The following is a 19,707-nucleotide window of genomic DNA, read 5'->3' on the forward strand; positions in this document are numbered from 1 at the left end:
TATTACTTCTTTTCTTATACTAATTTTGAATTTGATTTGCTCTTGTTTTTCCAGTTCTTTCAGATGTATAATTGTGTTATTTATTTGAAGTTTTTCTACTTTTCTGATGAAGGTGCCTATTGTCATATCCTTTCCTCTTAGTACTGCTTTTGCTGTATCCCAAAAGTTTTATGTTGTGTTTCCATTATCATATGTTTCAAGAAATCTTTCAGTTTCCTTCTTAATTTCTTCATTGACTCACTGGTCATTCAGGAGCATATTGTTTACCAGTGTTTGTAAAGTTTCCAACATTCCTCTTGTTATTGTTTTCTAGTTTTATTCCATTGTAGTTAGATAAGATACTTAATTTTTAAGACATTCTGTGGCCTAACATATGGCCTATCCTTGAAAATAATTCATATGCTGAGTAAAAGAATGTGTATTCTGTAGCCATTGGATGAAATGTTCTGTAAATATCTATTAGGTGCACTTGGTCTACAGTGCAAATTAAGTCAGATATTTCTTTGTTGATTTTCTGTCTAGGAGAGATGTCCAATGTTGAAAGTTGGATGTTGAAGTCTCTGGCTATTATTGTATTGGGGTCTATCTCTCTCTTTAGCTCTAATAATATTTGTTATATATATATCTGGGTGCCCCAGTGTATTAAATTTAAATACATTTAAACTTCTTATATATCCTCTTGCTGCATTGACCCCTTCATCAATATATAGTGACCTTCTTTGTCTCTTCTCATAGTTTTTGTCTTGAAATCTATTTTGTATGATATAAGTATGGCTACTCCTGCTCATTTCATTTCCATTTGCATGCAATATAATTGTTCATCCCTTTATGTTCAGTCTACATCACTTTCTAGGTGATGAGCATTTTTTATAGGCAATAGATCATTGGATTTTTTTTTAATGAATTAGCCACTCTATGTCTTTTGGTTGGAGACTTTAGTCCATTTACATTCAATGTTATTATTACATACAAAGATATTAATTATAAGTAAAGACTTACTCCTGTCATTTTAAAATTTGTATCCTGATTGTTTTGTGGTCTTCTCTTCCTTCTTTCCTGTCTTCCTTTTCATGAAGGCAGTTTTCTCTGGTGGTATGTTTCAATTTCTTGCTTTTTATTTTGTGTATATCTGTTGCATGTTTTTTGATTTGAGGTTACCATGAAGCTTACAAATAATATCTTATAACTCCTTACTTTAGACTAAGTGCAACTTAACACTGATTGCTTAAACAAACTAACAAGCAAGCAAAGAGAAAACTCACACAAACTCTACACTTTAAATTCATCCCCCACTTTTTAACTTTTTGTTGTTCCTATTTATATCTTATTATATTGTCTATGTTTTGAAAAATTGTTGTAGTTACTATTATTGATAGGTTCATCTTTTAGTATTTGTACTCAAGATATGAGTAGTTTACACACCACAATTATAGTGTTACAATTTTCTGTGTCTTTCTGTGTACCCACTATTACTAGTGAGTTTTATACCTTCAGATGATTTCCTAATGCTCACTAATGTCCTTTTCTTTCAGACCAAAGAACTGGCTTTAGAATTTCTTGTAGGACAAGTCTAGTATTGATGAAACCCCTCAACTTTTGTTTGTCTGGGAAAGTCTATTTCTCCTTCATGTTTGAAGGATATTTTCACAGGATACGCTAATTTAGGATAAAAGGTGTTTTTTTTTTTCCTTCTGCATGTTTTTATTTCTTTTCTCTTGCTGCTTTCTTTATCATTGACCTTTGAGAGCTTGATTATTAAATGTCTTGAGGTAGTCTCATTTGGATTATATCTGCTTGGTGTTCTATCACCTTCTTGTACTTAAATATTGATATCTTTCCCTAGGTTTGTGAAGTTCTCTGTTATTTTCTCTTTAAATATACTTTCCACCCTGATCTCTCTCTCTCTCTCTCTCTCTCTCTCTCACTCACTCTCTCTCTCTCTTGCTCTCTCTCTCCCTCCTTTTTAAGGTCAATAACTTTAGTTTGCCCTTTCGAGGCTATTTTCTAGATCTTACATTTATGCTTCATTCTTTTTTATTCTTTTTCTCTTTTTTCTCCTATGGCTGTGTATTTTCAAATAGATTGTCTTCAAGCTCACTAATTCTTCTGCTTGATCAAGTCTACTGTTAAGAGGCTCTGATGTGTTCTTTAGTATGGCAATTGTATTTTTCAGCTCCAGAATTTCTGCTTGATTTTTTTTTAATTATTTCAATCTCTTCATTAATTTCATCTGATAGGATTCTGAATTATTTCTGTGTTATCTCAAATTTTGTTGAGCTTCCTCAAAACAGTTATTTTGTGTTTTCTGTCTGAAAGTTCACGTATCTCTGTCTCTTTGGTACTGGTCACAGGTGCTTATTTCATTCATTTGGTGAAGCCATTTTCTGGGTAGTCTTGATGCTTGTAGATGTTTGTGAGTTTCTGGGTGTTAAAGAGTTAGGTATTTATTATAGTCTTCTCAGTCTGAGCTTGTCTGTGCCCATCCTTCTTGGGAAGGCTTTCTGAGTCCCTTTTCAAAGAGATTTGGGCACTGTGATCTATGTCTTTGGTCACTGCAGTTGTATGTGCATTAGGGGGCACCCTAAGCCCAATGATGCCATGGCTCTTGCAGGCTTGTAGAAGTACTTCCTTGATGTCTTGAGTAAGACCTGAGAGAATTATCTGGATTATCCAGCAGAGACCCTTGTTCTCTTCCCTGACTTTCTCCCAGACAAACAGAGTCTCTCTCTCTCTCTCTCTCTCTCTCTCTCTCTGTCTGTCTGTCTCTCTCTCCATCTCTCTGTCTCCACTTGAAGCTAGGGGAGGAGTGACTGAAGCACTCCTGTGGCCACCACAACTGGGATTGTGCTGGGTCAGACCCAAAGCCAGCACTGGGGTCTCACTCAAGGCCCGCAGTTACCACTGCTTGGCTATCACCTATGTTCATCAAGGCCTCTATAACCAGCATGTGGCAAATACAGCTGAGCTCACATCCTTCCTTTTAGTGTGGTGAGTTCTTCTTGGCCCATAGTGGGTGTGAGTCCAGAGATGTCATCCAGGAGCCAGGACCTGGAGTCAAGAACCTTAGGGATCTACTCGCTGCTTTGTTCTACTACTGCTGGGCTGGCACCCAAGCCTTAAGACAAAGTCCTTCTCACTCTTCCCTCCCCTTTTCTCAAGCAGATGAGTCTCTCCCCATGGCCACCACTGTCCCAGGCCCACAGTAAGCACTACCTGGCTACCGCCATGTTCACTCAAGGCCCAAGGGCTCTTCAGTCAGCTTGTGTGCATGCTACCAGGCCTGGGATTCTCTTTTCATGGAAGTAGGCTCCTCTATGGCCCAGGAAGGATCGAGAAATGCTGTCCAGGAGCCAAAGCCTGGAATCAGGAACCCCAGGAGCCCACTTGGTACTCTACATCACTGGGTAGAGCTGGTGGTACCCAAGCTTCAAAAGAGTCCCCTTACTCTTCTTACCTCTTCTTTCCTTAAGCAAAAGAAGTCTCTTGTTAGACCCACAGCTGGGAATGTGCTGGGTCACACATGAAGCCAGCATGGCTCTGAGACTCACCCAAGGCCCAAAGTGAATACTGCTTGGTTGCTACTGCTGATTATTCAGGACCCAAGGACTCCTTAATCAGTAGGTGAAAAATTCTTCCAGGACTGAGTCCTTCCCTTCAAGACAGCAGGTTTCCTTTTAGCCCAGAGTGTGTCTAGAAAAGTCATCTGGGAGCTAGGGCCTAGAAAAGAGGCCTCAGGACTCTGCCTTGTGCCCCATTCTACTGTTGCTGAGTGGATATCCAAGTTCCAAGACAAAGTCCTCTTTACTCTTCCCTCTCCTCTCCTCAAGCAGAAGAAAGAAGTTTCTCTCTGTGCTGCCTGGGGTTGGGGGAGAGGTGACACTCCCCTGGCCATCCCAGCTGGTGGCTCACTGGGTCATGTGTGCCACAAGTCCACTGGCTCTGAGCCAAGCACAGCACTGAGATTTGCCCAGGAATTGCAGTGCTTGTGGCTTAGACTGCCTTTCAAGTTTATTTTGAACCCCACAGCACTTCAGCCAACAGTGGTGGTGGTGAGGCTTGCTGGAAGTCAGGTTCCAACAGCCGGGATAAGTGATTCTCCTCTGGCTAGGGCTGGACTAAATGCTCCCTCTGCGGGTGCCATCTGAGTTTCTGCCCTCTGTTGCTTTCCACTGTGATAGGGCAGCCCTGAGGTCATATGCAAAATTCCACGGTTACTGCATTCACCCTCTCCAAAGTGCACAGATTCTCTCTGAGCCACATGGGTTAAGGAAGAAGTGAGGTAGGCAATTCAAAGCTGTCTTTCCTACACTCTTCAGGACCTCTTCCAGTGATATGAAGTTAAAGCCAGGTATTGTGATTGCTCACCTGATTTCTCAATTTTATGAAGGTGATTTTCTTGTTTGTGTTGCTTAATTTGTTGTTCCTGTAGGGGGTATAATTGCTGGAGGCTTCTATTTGGCCATCTTGCTCTCCCTTCTGTTGAAAAGTTAAAAGATTTGTCAACATTGGACAGAATTCTCATGTGACAATAATTGCTCAAACAGAAATAACAGCTATTAACAGAGTATAGGTCTGTTTCTTTACAATGGCTTCCATCACCCCTACTGCATTATGCCCAGTCTATTTCACTCATTTGTGCCACCAGTATGCCCCCGTAGGTCCTAATCAACCTTGATTCCTAAGGGCACCTAGAGAGGGGATCCTTAAAAGGGAAATGACAGTGCCAATTGTGTGGGGAGGTGCCGAAAGACAGAAAACTTTTGGGAAAAAAGTATAGTTGTACTTGACAGGGGAAAAAAAAAAAAAAAAAGGAAACACCAGACTGGGCGCAATGGCTTATTCCTATAATCCCAGTTCTTTGAAAAACTGAGCCCAGGTGTTTGAGAATAGCCTGAGTACCATAGCAAGACCCCATTTCTACCAAAAAAAAAAAAAAAAAAAAAAAAGCTAGGCATGGTGGTGCACACCTGTAGTCCAAGTTATTTAGGAGGCTGAGACAGGAGTCAGGGGAGGATCCCTCGAGCCCAGGAGTTTGAGGCTGTAGTGAGCTATGATCACACCACTGCACTCTAGCCTGGGTGACGGAGTAAGACCCTGTCTCTAAAAATTAATTAATTAATTAACTAATTAATTAAAAAATAAAAAAATTTCAAAAGGAAACAACTTGGAGAAAAGTTAATACAGTACAGTGCATATTGGACTAAGTAGAAAGTACAAGTAGTTCGGTGATTTAGAGCAGTGTGAAGAAAAAAGACAATTGAAAAACTGTGCAATGAAAAAGTTTTCCTGAATCTCAGTTTTTGATTTATAAGAGGGCAAACCAGGAGTCTTCTTTACAGGTCATATGAACTTTAGAAATAGGCAAAGTCTCCCTGTGCAGCAGGGATGCAGCCTTAAGTACTTTCTTTCTCACAGTTCATGGACGAAGACCGAAGGAACTGAACGGCAATAACGGAGGTTTGGCTTAGGCTGAACATTAGGAACAAACCCCATTCCAGTATTATAGATGTTAAATCTGAGATAACTGCACAGAATGATAAATTATTTGCACTTAAGTGATTTGTGTCCAGTCTTAATTTATTGCAGGGGAATGAGTGATGATATGAAGAGGTCAAGGCCATTGAAAGAACAATTTGTTGTTACTCACAGTTCCCCTAGAAACAAGAGGCCCAGGACACCATGCGAGGCCACATGGGGAAACAGCAGAGTAGATCAGTAGGCAGAAGCAGGAAGGAGCGTGGCCTAGAGCCTTTATGGTATTTTCTTCGTGAGAGGAGAAACAGCTTAGTATTGGCTACTTGGAATAATGTCTGTGGGCTCTGATATAGCATAGGAGTGGTGTCTAGTTGCCTGGTATGATTTAGAGCAGGGGAAGTATTGAAATGGTGTGTGGGAGTTAGAGAAATGAGGTGGCTGAGCTTATGGACTCAGGATTGGTTGGAGAATTTGTAATAGGATTTTGTTCACAGGGGATATGTAAACAACTTTACCCACTGGTTTGGCCCTGTGATTAATGAATGCCAAATAGACAAATACAGATTCGAAGAAAACATAGAACATGAGTGAACACTGAGAAGCATTCAGTCCAGTCACTTCATTTTACAAATAAGGAAGTTGATATTTAAAGATGTGACCTCATTTGTCCAAAATCCAATGAAGCTTGCTAGCAGCACTGCATAAAATAAAATCCCTATGCACTATTCCCAATTCTATGATCTCTTGGCTACACTATATTGACTTATGCAGATAAAGCAATTCCATTCATCATGTATTGGAAATCTAAAGTGGGGATTAGCAAATGTTTTTTGGTAAAAAATCACCTAGTAAATATTTTCTATTAATACTAATATTTATATTTATGTTTTTGTAGCAAATCACCTAGTAAATATTTGCAAGTCATACAGTGTCTGTCACAACTCAAATCTGCCATTTTAGCACTAAAGCAGCTGTAGACAATGGATTAAAAAAATGGGTGTGGCCATGTCCCACTAAAACTTTATTCAGCAATGCTAAAATTTAAGTTTCATATTAATTTTCATATGTCATAAAATATTATTTTAAAATTTCTTTTCAATCATTAAAAAATGCCATAACTATTCTTAGCTTATGGGCTATATACAAAGACAGCAGGCTGAGTTTTGCCCATGAACCATAGTTTACTGACCCTTGGGCTAAAGAATTTGTGTGTACACTTCCTATGTAATCTCAGATGATTGAGCCAAACGAGAGTTCAACACTCCAGGTCTTTATTTCTCCATTAATAAAATGAGATAAATACACTATAAGGTCCCTTGTGGACCTGTGGCCTTGAGGTTTTTGCAAAGGATACTCAAACACAAAAATGGGCTGTAGGCTCTCTTTTATGGGAAGCTCTTTAGAATACTTCTACCTGAAATATCTCCAGGAACCACAGCAATTCAGGAACTACAGTGTGAAAAACCTCAGACGCACAGAATGTTAAAGTTAAAAAAGGTCTGTGGGAGGATGTTTAGGAAACAGGATAAGAGACATTTCTGTACTTCTCAAAGCTACCATAAATTAGGATTATCCAAAGAATTGGAGAAGGTCCCCTAAAACACACTCTTAGACAAAGACTTGGGTGCAAGTAGTTAATGTCAAAGGCAAAAATAAGAGACACAAATGAGACAGGGAAGATTGATAGGGAAATGAGGAAACAGTAAGATTGTGTTAATGAACAAGTTAGTGCCATGAGTAAGTAGAGCTCAGTTCTGCTGGAAACTGTCTAAGAAACTATGACATGGCTTTGGAGTTGTTTCACAGAGGGTGGGGAGGCCTAGGCATTTATCTATCAAGTCCAGTTTTTCCATGATTGAGGGTTGCTCTGAGGGTGTAAACTCACCCATACTTTCTTTTTTTTTTTTCCAGATGGAGTCTTGCTCTGTCGCCCAGGCTGGAGTGCAGTGCTACAATCTTGGCTCACGGCAAGCTCTGCCTCCCGGGTTCACGCCATTCTCCTGCCTCAGCCTCCCGGGTAGCTAGGACTACAAGTGCCTGCCACCACGCCCGGCTAATTTTTTGTATTTTTAGTAGAGACAGGGTTTCACAGTGTTACCCAGGATGGTCTCGATCTCCTGACCTCGTGATCCGCCCGCCTCGGCCTCCCAAAGTGCTGGGATTACAGGCGTGAGCCACCACGCCTGGCTAAACTCACCCACACTTTCAGGTTTTACCAGCAGGAGAACAGACTCTCCCAGATTGCTGAAGAAATTCCTCAGGCAAAGAAGAAAAGAACCTAGATAAAAGTGAGAAACTATAAAAATGCCAGAAATACCTACCATGGTACTCAGAGGGGAGCTAAAGAGATAAGGTGTGGTTGTCAATATTTCAGCTACAGGGATGATAGAAGGAAGGGGGAAATCAACATTTTCTAAAGTCATTTGGCCTCAAAACACTTCTTTCTGTGAAGCATACCAACTTAGTTGACTCTAGAACTCCTTCATTCATAAAGCATCTGTCTTTAGGGAGATACTGCAATAAGGTAGATGGGATGATCTTAGTAAAATTAGAAGATCTCTTCAGGCTCTATTTTCTAGGATCAAAATGACAAAGCATTCACTAAATACCAATAAGCCTCTGATATCCGTGGGGCAGAAAGTAGGCCAATTCATTTCACACAGTGCCAGGCACAAGGTCAACTCCAACACGAAAAGCACAGTGAAAAACAATTTACCTCCAAATGAGGTTGCCATCTGAAGTGAGGCATGTCAGAGGAGGGACAGAATGTTCAAAGTGTGGTTGGAATCAGGACAAGGCATGACCATCTGCCATCCAAGTCCCATCTCCTGAATCCTTTAGCCACCTGCACACCTGTGCAGGCATGTCACATTGAGGAAGGGATGGTCATGCCGTCATAATGCGACATCAATAAAAACAAAAGCTCAAGAAATCACTCTTAGGCCTCCGACACCATTACTTTCCTAAATTTAGAATCTGCCCCCAAGAAGAAACATATGGAAAAAGAGATTCATGAGCCTAAAGCCTAAATCTAAACAAGACTGAAGTTTCTGTGTGATCTGAATTTTTAGACTACCGGGTCATATGTGGAAAATCAGCAAGCTGTTAAAGGAATAGCATAGCAAATGCTGAACAGATCCTAATCTGGAATCCATTACGTATCTTCTCATTTTGAACTTTGATCAACACAAGAATCACCTCTTCTCTAACCTCATTCAGATTTCACCTCTAGATCTACTTTTCCCAGGAAAGCCAAATAAATCCATCCAAAACTAATTATAGAGAAGTGCCTCTAAGTGCTCAAAGCAATCAGTTCCCCTGAAGAGCTTTGCACAAAAGAGCACAGCTTGCCTATTCTAGTTCTTTAGACCCTCAACAACAGAGATTGGGTTTATGTAAATGTGATGTGCTTGTCTAGGATCCATTATGTGAGAAATGTTATTTACTTGGTCTATCTTCTCTAGGCAACAGTAATTTTTATTCTAAATGTTAGATAAGGTCCTCCCAGTTCAAGTGCCTCTCCTTAAAAAGACCTTTCAATTTGGAAACTATGAAGATTCCAAAAGTCACACCATTAGTAAGAACTCACCAAATATATTATATCCAGAAAAATAGATATGCCCTTTGCTAATTAGTTAGCTTAAGCATATAATGGGAAAGCAACACAGTAGAGCAGTTAGATATTCAAACTCGGAGGTCAGATTGCCTGGGTTCACCCTGGCTTCACCACTAAATAGCTGTGTGACCTGAGTCAAGTCACTCAAGCTCTCTGAGACTCCATTTCTATATGTATAAATGAGACATGGTAACATATGTAAGTGAAATGCACATAAGTGAAAATGCATATATGTGTTTAGCATTGTATCTGGAGCATACTGAGCTTTAAAACAGTAGGTATGTATGGTAGGCTGAGAATGCCTGCCACCCCCCATCACCAAAAGTATTCATGTCCTAACTCCTGGACTCTGTAAATGTCACCTTATGTAGAACAAGCACCTCTGCAGATGTGATGAAGGTAAGGATCTTGAAATGAAGAGATGATCTGGATCGTTTAATAGAGTGGACCCTAAATGCAATTGCAGGTATCTTTATAAGAGGGAGGCAGAGGGAGATCTCACACACACACACACACACACATACACACAAACACACACACACACACACACGAAGGGGCCATGTGAAGATGGGGGTAGACAGAGATTTATAAGTGCCATTCACGAAGGCTACAATGATGCTATCACAAGGCAAGGAATGTCAGCAGCTGGCAGGGGGAACCTTCAGAGGGAGTGTGGTCCTGCTAACACTGTGATTTCAGCCTAGTGATACTGATTTTGGACATCTGGCCTCCATAACCATGAGAAAATAAATTTCTGTGGTTTTAACTCACCAACTTTGTGGTAGTTTGTTACAGCGGCCACAGAAAACCAGTGTAACAATACTCTTTATTTATTTATTTACTTATTTATTTTTGAGACAGAGTCTGGCTCTGCCACCCACGCTAGAGTGCAGTGGCTCAATCTTGGCTCACTGCAACCTCCATCTCCCAGGTTCACATGATTCTTGTGCCTCAGCCTCCCAAGTAGCTGGGATTACAGGCATGTGCCACCATGCCCAGCTAATTTTTTTATTTTTGTAGAGAGAGGGTTTCGCCTTGTCAGCCAGGCTGGTCTCAAACTCCTGGCCTTAAGTGATCTGTCCATCTCATCCTCCCAAAGTGCTGGGATTATAGGTGTGAGCCATTGCACCCAGCATCTTTTATGTATTTGCACTGATTATTCCAGTGTAACAAAACTTAGTTACTTAAACAGCAAATGTGTTATCCCACAGTATCTGTGGGTCAGGAGCCTGGGCACAGCTTAGTTTGGTGTCTGTGCCTCAAGGTGTCTCACAAGGTTGGAATCAAGATATTGGCAGAGGCTGTGGTCTCATCTCAAGGTTTGAGTGAAGAAGGAAGTAAGAAAGATTCAGTTCTGCATAATAGTAGACTGAGGGCCTCAAATCTTGCTGAGTGTGGACAGAAGCTACTCTGTTTCTTGTCACAAGTGCCCCTTCATACAACAGCTTACAACACAGCAGCTGACTTCATCAGAATGAGCATGACAGGGATCGAGAGAGAGAGAGAGAGAGAGAGAGAGAGAGTGTTGGTGGAAGTCAACACCTTTTAAAACAATCTCAGAAATGACAGCCCATCACTTCTGCTGCAGTGTCTTTGTTAGAAGTGAGTCACTAGGTCTAAGGACATTAACTATCCAGAATAGTTACCTGCACAAAGTCTTTTCGTTTGACAGCTGCCCTGGCTCTTTATCACCGGCTGACTTTTTTTGAATGCTAACCTAATCTAATTCACATTGGTCTGTTTATTACAGAATGCAAGACTGTTAATAGAAAAGGTTCCCAGTCATTCAATCTGCAAATGCCCGAAATTCAGACTTTAAAGTAAAAATCTACCATGTCTATGTAGATTTATGGTTTTACATCTGCTTCCATGTGTTTTTGTGTATATTCTTCTGCTCTGAAAAATATGTCTGCTACATAGTATCTAAGAATGGCTTCTTCTGGCCAGGCATGGTGGCTCATGCCTGTAATCCCAGCACTTTGGGAGGCCAAGGGGGGCAGACCACAAGGTCAGGAGATTGAGACCATCCTGGATAACACGGTGAAACCCTGTCTCTACTAAAAATACAGAAAATTAGCCGAGTGTGGTGGCGGGGTGCCTGTAGTCCCAGCTACTCAGGAGGTTGAGGCATGAGAATGGCATGAACCTGGGAGGCAGAGCTTGCAATGAGCTGAGATCGCACCACTGCACTCCAGCCTGGGCTACAGAACGAGACTCTATCTCAGGAAAAAAAAGAAAAAAGAAAAAAGAAAAAAAAATGGCTTCTTCTATATAGTGAGAGGGTTTTTGTAGATTTCCCTGCATTTGGCACAAGGAGAACAACTTCCAGCCCAGAACATCTTTTCTAGTTCTCAGTGGTCACTCCATATGCCTCTCACCATGCCTCTCATCAGCCCCACAATCCATGGCTAGCCTTCAAAACTGTCCTTTCGTTTCACTAACGTTTTGCTATTTGACATTCACACCACTCAAATCAAATATTATAGATTTTTGGAGCACAAAATATCTTCAATTTATCTAATCAAGTCTCAAAAAGAAAAGCTCTGAGAGCTTTCTCTCTGATATTCTCGGTGCTAGTTAAGGACAGTTGATGTTGAAGCCATTGATGTTGAAGCAACTCCTAATAGGAGTAGTTGTGTGTGTGTGTGCACACACATGTGTATGTGTGTTGTTCATTATGCACTGCTTTTAGATGCTATCATTAATTCTCAAATACACAATATGTACTCAGGAAATGTTTGTAAGCAACATCAAAATCCATGCCAGAACAAAAATAATATCCAAAAGAATCATAAAATTGTTATGAGGAGGGTGATGAGAAGGGATGTTCATGTGTGAACTTGGTCCCATGCAGCACACTAATTCTTTCTTTGGCTTCCTCTCGTAGTAGCAGTCAAAGAACAGTCAGGAGATAGAACGAACACAGTAATTTTAAGAGGAGATGTTAATGTAAAGAATTATTCATCATTTCTAGGGGATTAGCTACCAAGAGGGGAGAAGAGAGAAATCTCAAGATTACCTGAGGTCTGAATGAGAGAACTCAAAGATGGAACAAACTTGGAAGAGGGCCTCTTCCTCAGGACTGGGATACAGATCACAATAAAGGGACTGTGGCTTCAGCCTATAGGATAGCAGAAAAGCCACAGTTGGCCCATAGTTTGCAGGCCAAGGGTGGCAGGCAGAGAACCACCATTGGGTGCCAATGAAACTCCCGAGGAAGCTGTCAGCAGAGGCTGCTGATGAATTCACTGAAGGCCGTCAGAAGTTCCCTACAGAACTCACCCAGAAGCCACCTACAAAGATGTTGCTAAGATCACAAAGAAGCCACCTTTTTAGGAAGCTGCCTGTGGCTCATACTATTCAAACTTGTCAGGGGTCATCTCAACTGGGTATCCTGCATACGCCAGCCAAGCACCACGGGAAGGAGAGAAAGGGACAGCTAAAGCAGGAAAAGAAGTCCCTTCCCCCTCTAGTGTTCCTCTATTGCTGTCTACTGACAAAACTTGACGTGCTGCCAAGAGGTAAAGAAGAAATGTTTACGAGATCCATCTTGGCTATCAAGCACAATATTGAAGGGTGGATTTGGAGCTGAGAGACAATAATTCAATAACAGGCACACTCCTGTCATCAGTGATGTGACATGAGCTCTAATCTCAGCTCTGCTAATGTGCTAGCACCTAGGGACTTCTTAAACAGATGATTCCCTGCCTCACACCTTAATATTGCTTCACTTTTCTTAATCCAATCTATGGAACATTTTGAGTTTGATAGACCCAACGAGCCACTCTATTACTTCAACATGTGATAATTTAAAATAGCAAATAATTTTTTCTATTTTATTTTTCCTCATACCAATCACTAAGTAAGATAATCTGGATTCAATTTATACTGTTACTATAGCAAATTATCATAAACGTAGTGGCTTAAAACTATATACAAATTTATTTTCCTACAGCTCTGGAGGTCAGAAATCTAAAAAGGGTCTGCTGGGCTGCATTCCTTCTGCAGTCTCTAGGGAAGAATTTGTTTCTCTTTTTAGCTTCTAGAGGTGAACTGCATTTCTTGGCTCATGGCTCCTTCTTTCATCTCCAAAGCTAGCAGTGTATCATCTTCTCTGCTCTCTGACTCCTGCTTCTGTCCTCACATTATCTGACTTTGTTCATTTTGCCTCCCTCTAAGAAGGACTGCTGCAATTACATTGGGTCCATGAGGATCATCTAGAAAAATTCCCCCACCTCAAGATTGTTAATTTAATCATAGCTGCAAAATATTTTGTGCCATGTAAGGTAATATATTCATAGGTTCTGGATATTAAGGCATAGATATCTTTGGGAGGCCATTATTCTTTCTATCATACACTCCTTCCTAAAATTAAATTCTTTTGGATATCACCTAGTTTTGCTTTGTGTATATTTTCTTACTTAAAAGAATCTCAAAACCTACCTGCTCTGACCCTGGCTTTCAAGACACCAAGACACTATAGATTACGAACACTTGATTTCCCTTCAGCTCCCCATTCTTAATTTCAAGAAAACTTTATTTCCTCAATTTTAACCCTCCATCTAATTTCTTTAAAAATAAAATAGAAATACTTTATCTTATGAATTTGCTAGACCTAATGACATAAGCTTTCTACAAGCCATTAGGTATACCAACCTCCCTGCACCCACTTCAGTTGTCTTCCAAGAGTTAGAGGGATTTCTGAATTGATGGAGAGAGGTGAAAACGTCATTCAGTGTGTGCGTGCACACATGTTCTACCCTGCAAGTTCTACCCCACAAGACTAAAATTGTTTAATGCGTTTCCCTTTCTTTCCATGTTCCCTTTACTCTCCTTCTGCCTCTCAGTATATGGCAGTAGAGAAAGTGGAATGCATAATTAATTGTAAGTCACATAAAGATCCTAAAGGAAAAGACACTGTATTAGTCAAGGTTCTCTTAGAGGGACAGAACTAATAGGATATATATATATATATATATATATATATGAGTTTATGAAGTATTAACTTACACAACCGCAAAGTCCCACAATAGGCCATCTGCAAGCTGAGGAGCAAGGAAAGCCAGTCAGGCCGGGCGCAGTGGCTCAAGCCTGTAATCCCAGCACTTTGGGAGGCCGAGACGGGCGGATCACGAGGTCAGGAGATCGAGACCATCCTGGCTAACACAGTGAAACCCCGTCTCTACTAAAAAGTACAAAAAAAAAAAAAAATCTAGCCGGGCGAGGTGGCGGGCGCCTGTAGTCCCAGCTACTCAGGAGGCTGAGGCAGGAGAATGGCATAAACCCGGGAGGTGGAGCTTGCAGTGAGCTGAGATCGCGCCACTGCACTCCAGCCTGGGCTACAGAGCGAGACTCCATCTCAAAAAAAAAAAAAAAAAAAAAAAAGGAAAGCCAGTGAGTCCAAGTCCCAAAACTGAAGAACTTGGAGTCCGATGTTTGAGGACAAGAAGCATTGCAGTACGAGAGAAAGATGTAGGCTGGGAGGCTAGGCCCGTCTCTCCTTTTCATGTTTTTCTGCTTGCTTTATATTTGCTGGCAGCTGATTAGATTGTGCTCCCCAGATTAAGGGTGGATCTGCCTTCCCCAGCTCACTGACTCAAATGTTAATCTCTTTTGGCAACACCCTCATAGGCACACCCAGGATCAATGCTTTGCATCCTTCAATCCAATCAAGTTGACAGTATTAACCATCACAGACACTTTTCAATTAGAGGACAGAAAGTCAAATGTAACTAGGAAACAATAAGATACGAATACCCACTAAGTACCATTTAATGATATTAAATTAATACCATTAAAATTGCCAAAACTCAAAACGCTGACAACACCAAGCGCTGAAAGATGTGGAACAACAGGAACTGTATTCATTGCTGGTGGGAATGCAAAATGGTATAGCCATTCTGGAAGACACTTTGGCAGTTTCTTACAAAACTAAACACACCCTAATCATACAATCTAGAAATCATACTCTTTGATATTTACTCAAAAATTCGAACACTTATGTCCACACAAAAGCTGTTTTCACATAGATGTTTGCCACAGCATTATTCTTAACAGCCAAAGCTTGGAAGCAACCAAGATGGCCTTCAGTAGGTAAATGTATAAATAAACTATGGTACATCCAGACAATGGAATATTTATTATTCAGTGACAAAAATAAATGAGCTATCAAGACATAAAAAGACATGGATGAATCTTAAACATATATTACTAAGTGCAAGAAGCCTGACTGAAAAGGCTATATACTATATGATTTCAAGTATATGACATTCTAGAAAAAGCAAAACTATGAAGACAGTAAAAGCATCAGTGGCTGCCCAGGGTTGGGGGAAGGAAGGAATGAATAGGCAGAGCATAGAGGATTTTTAGGGCAGTGAAAGTATTCTGCATGATACTATAACAGGAGATGTAGGTCATTAGATATTCATCCAAACCCATAGAATGTACAACACCAAGGGTTAACCCAAATGTAAACTACGGACTTCAGATGATACTGAGATGTCAATGTAGGCTCATCAGCTGTAACAAATGCACCCCTATGGTGGGGCGTGTTGATAATGGGGGAGGCTATGTGTGCATGGAGGCAGGGGTTATATGGCAAATCTCTGCACCTTCTGCTCAGTGTTGCTGTGAACCTAAAACTGCTCTAAAAAATAAAGTCTATTGTTTAATGGGATTATGAAGAAATGAAAAAGGAATTTTTATTAGCCCATTGCCAATAACAGTTAAAAGTGAAGATTAAGACCAGTAAGAATAGATGTGCCATTTGTGAGTAATGGAAAACCTGTCAGTGTAGCCACTGTATCAGGCTCTGTGGACAATGGGGACTCCTCATGAACTCCCAGGGTGACTTGAAAGTAAATTAACCAGCCTAAGGTAGATAATCCAGTAGTCTGAAAAGATGGATGATTTGAGGGGTGCTGATGGTGCAAGACTAAGTGGCAAATAAGTGCAATCTCTGTTCAAATACCAGTGAATACATGAGCCATCTCAAGATCAAGCACCTATGCGAACTTCCAGGGCTGCAGAAATAAGCAGTGGTCAGTCATACTTTCAGCCTGGAAAAAGTCTAGCCCCCAAGTACAAAGAAAAGGTATATAATAAGGCCTAAGTTATAATGGAAATTATTGAACATTCCTGCTTTAAATTTTTGGAAATATCACCCTATAATCTTCCCGTTCTGACCACCCTGTTCTCTGCTCCTTGCCTTAACACCATCAAAAAGTTTATCTGGGTTTATTCACACACCCATGACTACTTGTAGGATAAAAGAATAAAGTTTGTTGTTGCTGTTGTTGTCATAGCATAGGAGTTAGACACCTTGACCTAGGATTTTTTTTCCCCAACTATTTAAACCTCTAAGGAACAGACTGTGAACCCTGGATCATAAAGACAGAGTGTAAGAAAGAGACACAGAAGGAGAGACTGAGACACAGACAGAGAGAGAGAAGATACGACTGTATTTATACGGCCAAGGGTCTTCCACTGAAGATAGTGGACTGAGTTTATGTTTTTTTTCTTTGCATTGCTTCCACTAAAATTTCACTGACATAAAAAAAAAAAATTACTAATAAATATACAGCACCTGTGAAAGCAAAGAAACCTTTTGCGAATGACCAGAAACTTGAGGAATTTCTGGATATTATAAAAGCATATAGAATGAAATTAATTTTTAAGTTAATTGCCGAAACTTCTGCCTTCTAATACAAGTAAAGAAGGAGGAGTGATGGAGGAGTGCATAGTTTGGTTTCCTAACAGAGTTCAGCAAAGTTTAAGCTCCAAGAAGCAGGAGTGAGGCATGGAAGCATGGGAGCGGGTGGGGTCTTAGAAATATAGCAGGAGCTGGGCCAGAATCCTGCTCTGTGCATTCTCAAGCCTGGCTATGGCCTCTCCCCTGACTGCAGTTAGCAAAGCAACTCAGTAACAAAAATGGGAATCTGCCTGCCAGAGAGGAGCCAGAGAAATGGCTGTGCCTTGTTCAAATTTAGATCGGTATAATGGAAGAAAAGGAAAAGGAAAAAAACCCTCAGGGCAACAGGAAAGGCTTTTAAAGCATTGTCTTCATCATAAGAAGTTCCTGCTTCCTCAGTTGAGGGGCTCCTATTCTGTCAGTCTGCTCACCATCAAAACATCCTAGAGGAAAACACAGCTTTTAGAAGTGCCCACCTACTGACTGCATCTGGGTAAGGGTACTCAGAGGGCACTGTAGGCAGTCATCCGAAAAGCAAGGAGGCCTGCAAGTATGGTTTGTCTCTGTGTCCACACCCAAATCTTATCTCCAATTGTAATCTCTGTGTGTTGGGCACAGGGCCTGGCGGGAGGTGATTGAATCATGGGAGTGGACTTCCCCCTTGCTGTTCTTGTGACTGTGAGTGAGCTCCATGAGATCTGGTTGTTTGAAAGTGTGTGGCACTTCCCCCTTCACTCTCTCTCTCTTGCTCTGCCATGGGAAGATGTGCCTTGCTTCCCCTTTGCCTTTTGCCACAACTGTAAGTTTCGTGAGGCCTCCCCAGCCATGCAGAACTGTAAGTCAAACCTCTTTTCTTCATAAGTTACCCAGTCTCAGGTAGTTATATACACCAGTGAGAAAATGGACTAATACACCTGCTTAGGGGTGTGTATCAGTGACATTTCACAAATTCTGAAGAAACCCACACTTGATACCATTGTTAATCAATGCAAGTCTTTACTGGTAAACAGTTATAGACAACAAAGAAGAAAGTCAACAGGCTAAGAGAAGGGCACCAACATAACTAAGCTGAAGACTTAACTGCTAAGTAAAGAGTGTTAAAGCAAGAAATAGGAGACAACTTTAAGAAATTTTTTTAAATTATTGTCCTCAGAGAGAGTTAAGTGGCCATGATTTAGTAAAATGAAGAAATCAGATTTCAAAAAAGAAAGCCGTTGGAGAACTAGTGCATTCTAGACATTAAAAATATGATTATAAAGGTAAAATTTCAGTGGGAGGCAAAATAGTAGAATGAAAATAGATTAATAAAAATTGTTGGCTTGTGAAAGCAAGTAAGAGAATTCTACACAACTGGATAAAAAAAAAGAGATGTAAATGATTAAAGATAAATGATATGGAAGATAGGTCTAAAAAATTCCACATCTAGTAACAGGAGATGAAGAAGGGAAAAAACAGAGAAAATGAATGAAAGCAATAATCAAAGAAATAATAAAAGAAAATTTCCCTGACCTAAAGTTTTCTATCTTCAGATTAAAAGGGTTCAGTAAGTGAAGAGCAGGAATATTAATTTTTTTAAATACAGATTTCAAAATCCTGCCGGGCGTGGTGGCACACACCAGTAATCTCAGCACTTTGGGAGGCCAAAGCAGGTGGCTCACTCGAGGTCAGGAGTTCGAGGCCAGCCTGACCAACATGGTGAAACCCCGTCTCTACTAAAAATTCAAAATCCAGGATTAAAATTAAAATATTTTAATTTTCCAGAGAAACACAACAATTTATGCATAAGAAATGAAAATTAGATGGGCATGGAACTTCTTACATACAACACTAGATGTTAAAAGACAATGGAGCTCTGTTTATGAAGTTCTGTGGAAAAGTAGTTTAAACCTTAAATTCTATATGCAATCAAAATTATCACTAAGTATGGAGGTAAAGAATATTTTCAGATGTGTACTGACACAGATCGTATACGACCTATATATTTTCAGAGAGAAATAAAAGAGCCCCAGAATGACTTCTGTATAATGAAAAATAAACCATAGTGAAGAATTCAAGAAAGAGGAAGATGTGAAACTAAACCAACAAAATAGTAGCGGGCAAAGAAATCAGTAAAATCTTTGAGTCAGAATGATTGCAGATAATATTGTGAAACTTAATGGCGCTGTTAGGAAGAAGATGACTAAAATAGAAGTTAATAATACTTCTAAAACTGAAGCAATCTGGAACTAAAATTCCTAGTAATTTCAAGCTCAAGTAACAAGGAAAAAGGAAGTAAAATCTGCCTAGAATATTTATCTTGTATGGATGGGATAATACAAATTCTGGTTAATTCTTCTAAGGAAAATATGGGTCAGTTTATCAGAAGTTTCAATTTTGCTTTTTTTTTTTAAAAAAAAAATAGAGTTCACATTTTAGAACAGGTTTAGGTTTGTAACAAAATTGAGTTGAAAGTACAGAGAAGTCACATATTCCTCCTACCCCTTCACATTCATAACTTCCCCCACAGTAAGCATCCCCCACTAGAGTGGTATATTACACTAGAGTTCACTCTTTATTTTTTTAAGAGACAGGGTCTCACTCTGTCATCCAGGCTGGAGTGCAGTGGTAAAATAATAGCTCACTGCAGCCTTGAACTCCTGGACTCAAGTGGTCCTCTCACCTCAGTAGCTGGGACTACAGGCAGTGCCACCATGCCTGGCTAATTTTTATTATTATTATTATTTCATAGAGATGGGGCCTTGATTTGTTACCCAGGCTGGTCTTGGATTCCTGGCTTCAAGCAATCCTCTAGGCTTTGTCTCCCAAAGCACTAGCATTACAAGTTTGAGCCACTATGGCTCAGCTGTAGTTCTATGGATTTGGACAAATATATAATGACATGTACAACATCTGAGGTTTTTTTTTTATAAATTGAATTTAATTTTTA

General features: G+C 40.3%; 1 long non-coding RNA gene across 1 annotated transcript in view; it reads right to left on the reverse strand.

Annotated features, from left to right (window-relative positions):
- LOC103245872 (uncharacterized) overlaps positions 1 to 19,707 on the reverse strand; it is an 89,946-nt gene that overhangs the window by 15,517 nt on the left and 54,722 nt on the right. The window contains exon 4 of the long non-coding RNA XR_005244274.2: positions 4,366 to 4,476. This is a non-coding gene — a long non-coding RNA (uncharacterized lncRNA). The remainder of the gene's footprint in view (positions 1 to 4,365; positions 4,477 to 19,707) is intronic.

The sequence above is a fragment of the Chlorocebus sabaeus genome, chromosome 26 (assembly GCF_047675955.1).
Source record: "Chlorocebus sabaeus isolate Y175 chromosome 26, mChlSab1.0.hap1, whole genome shotgun sequence".
Taxonomy (NCBI): domain Eukaryota; kingdom Metazoa; phylum Chordata; class Mammalia; order Primates; family Cercopithecidae; genus Chlorocebus; species Chlorocebus sabaeus.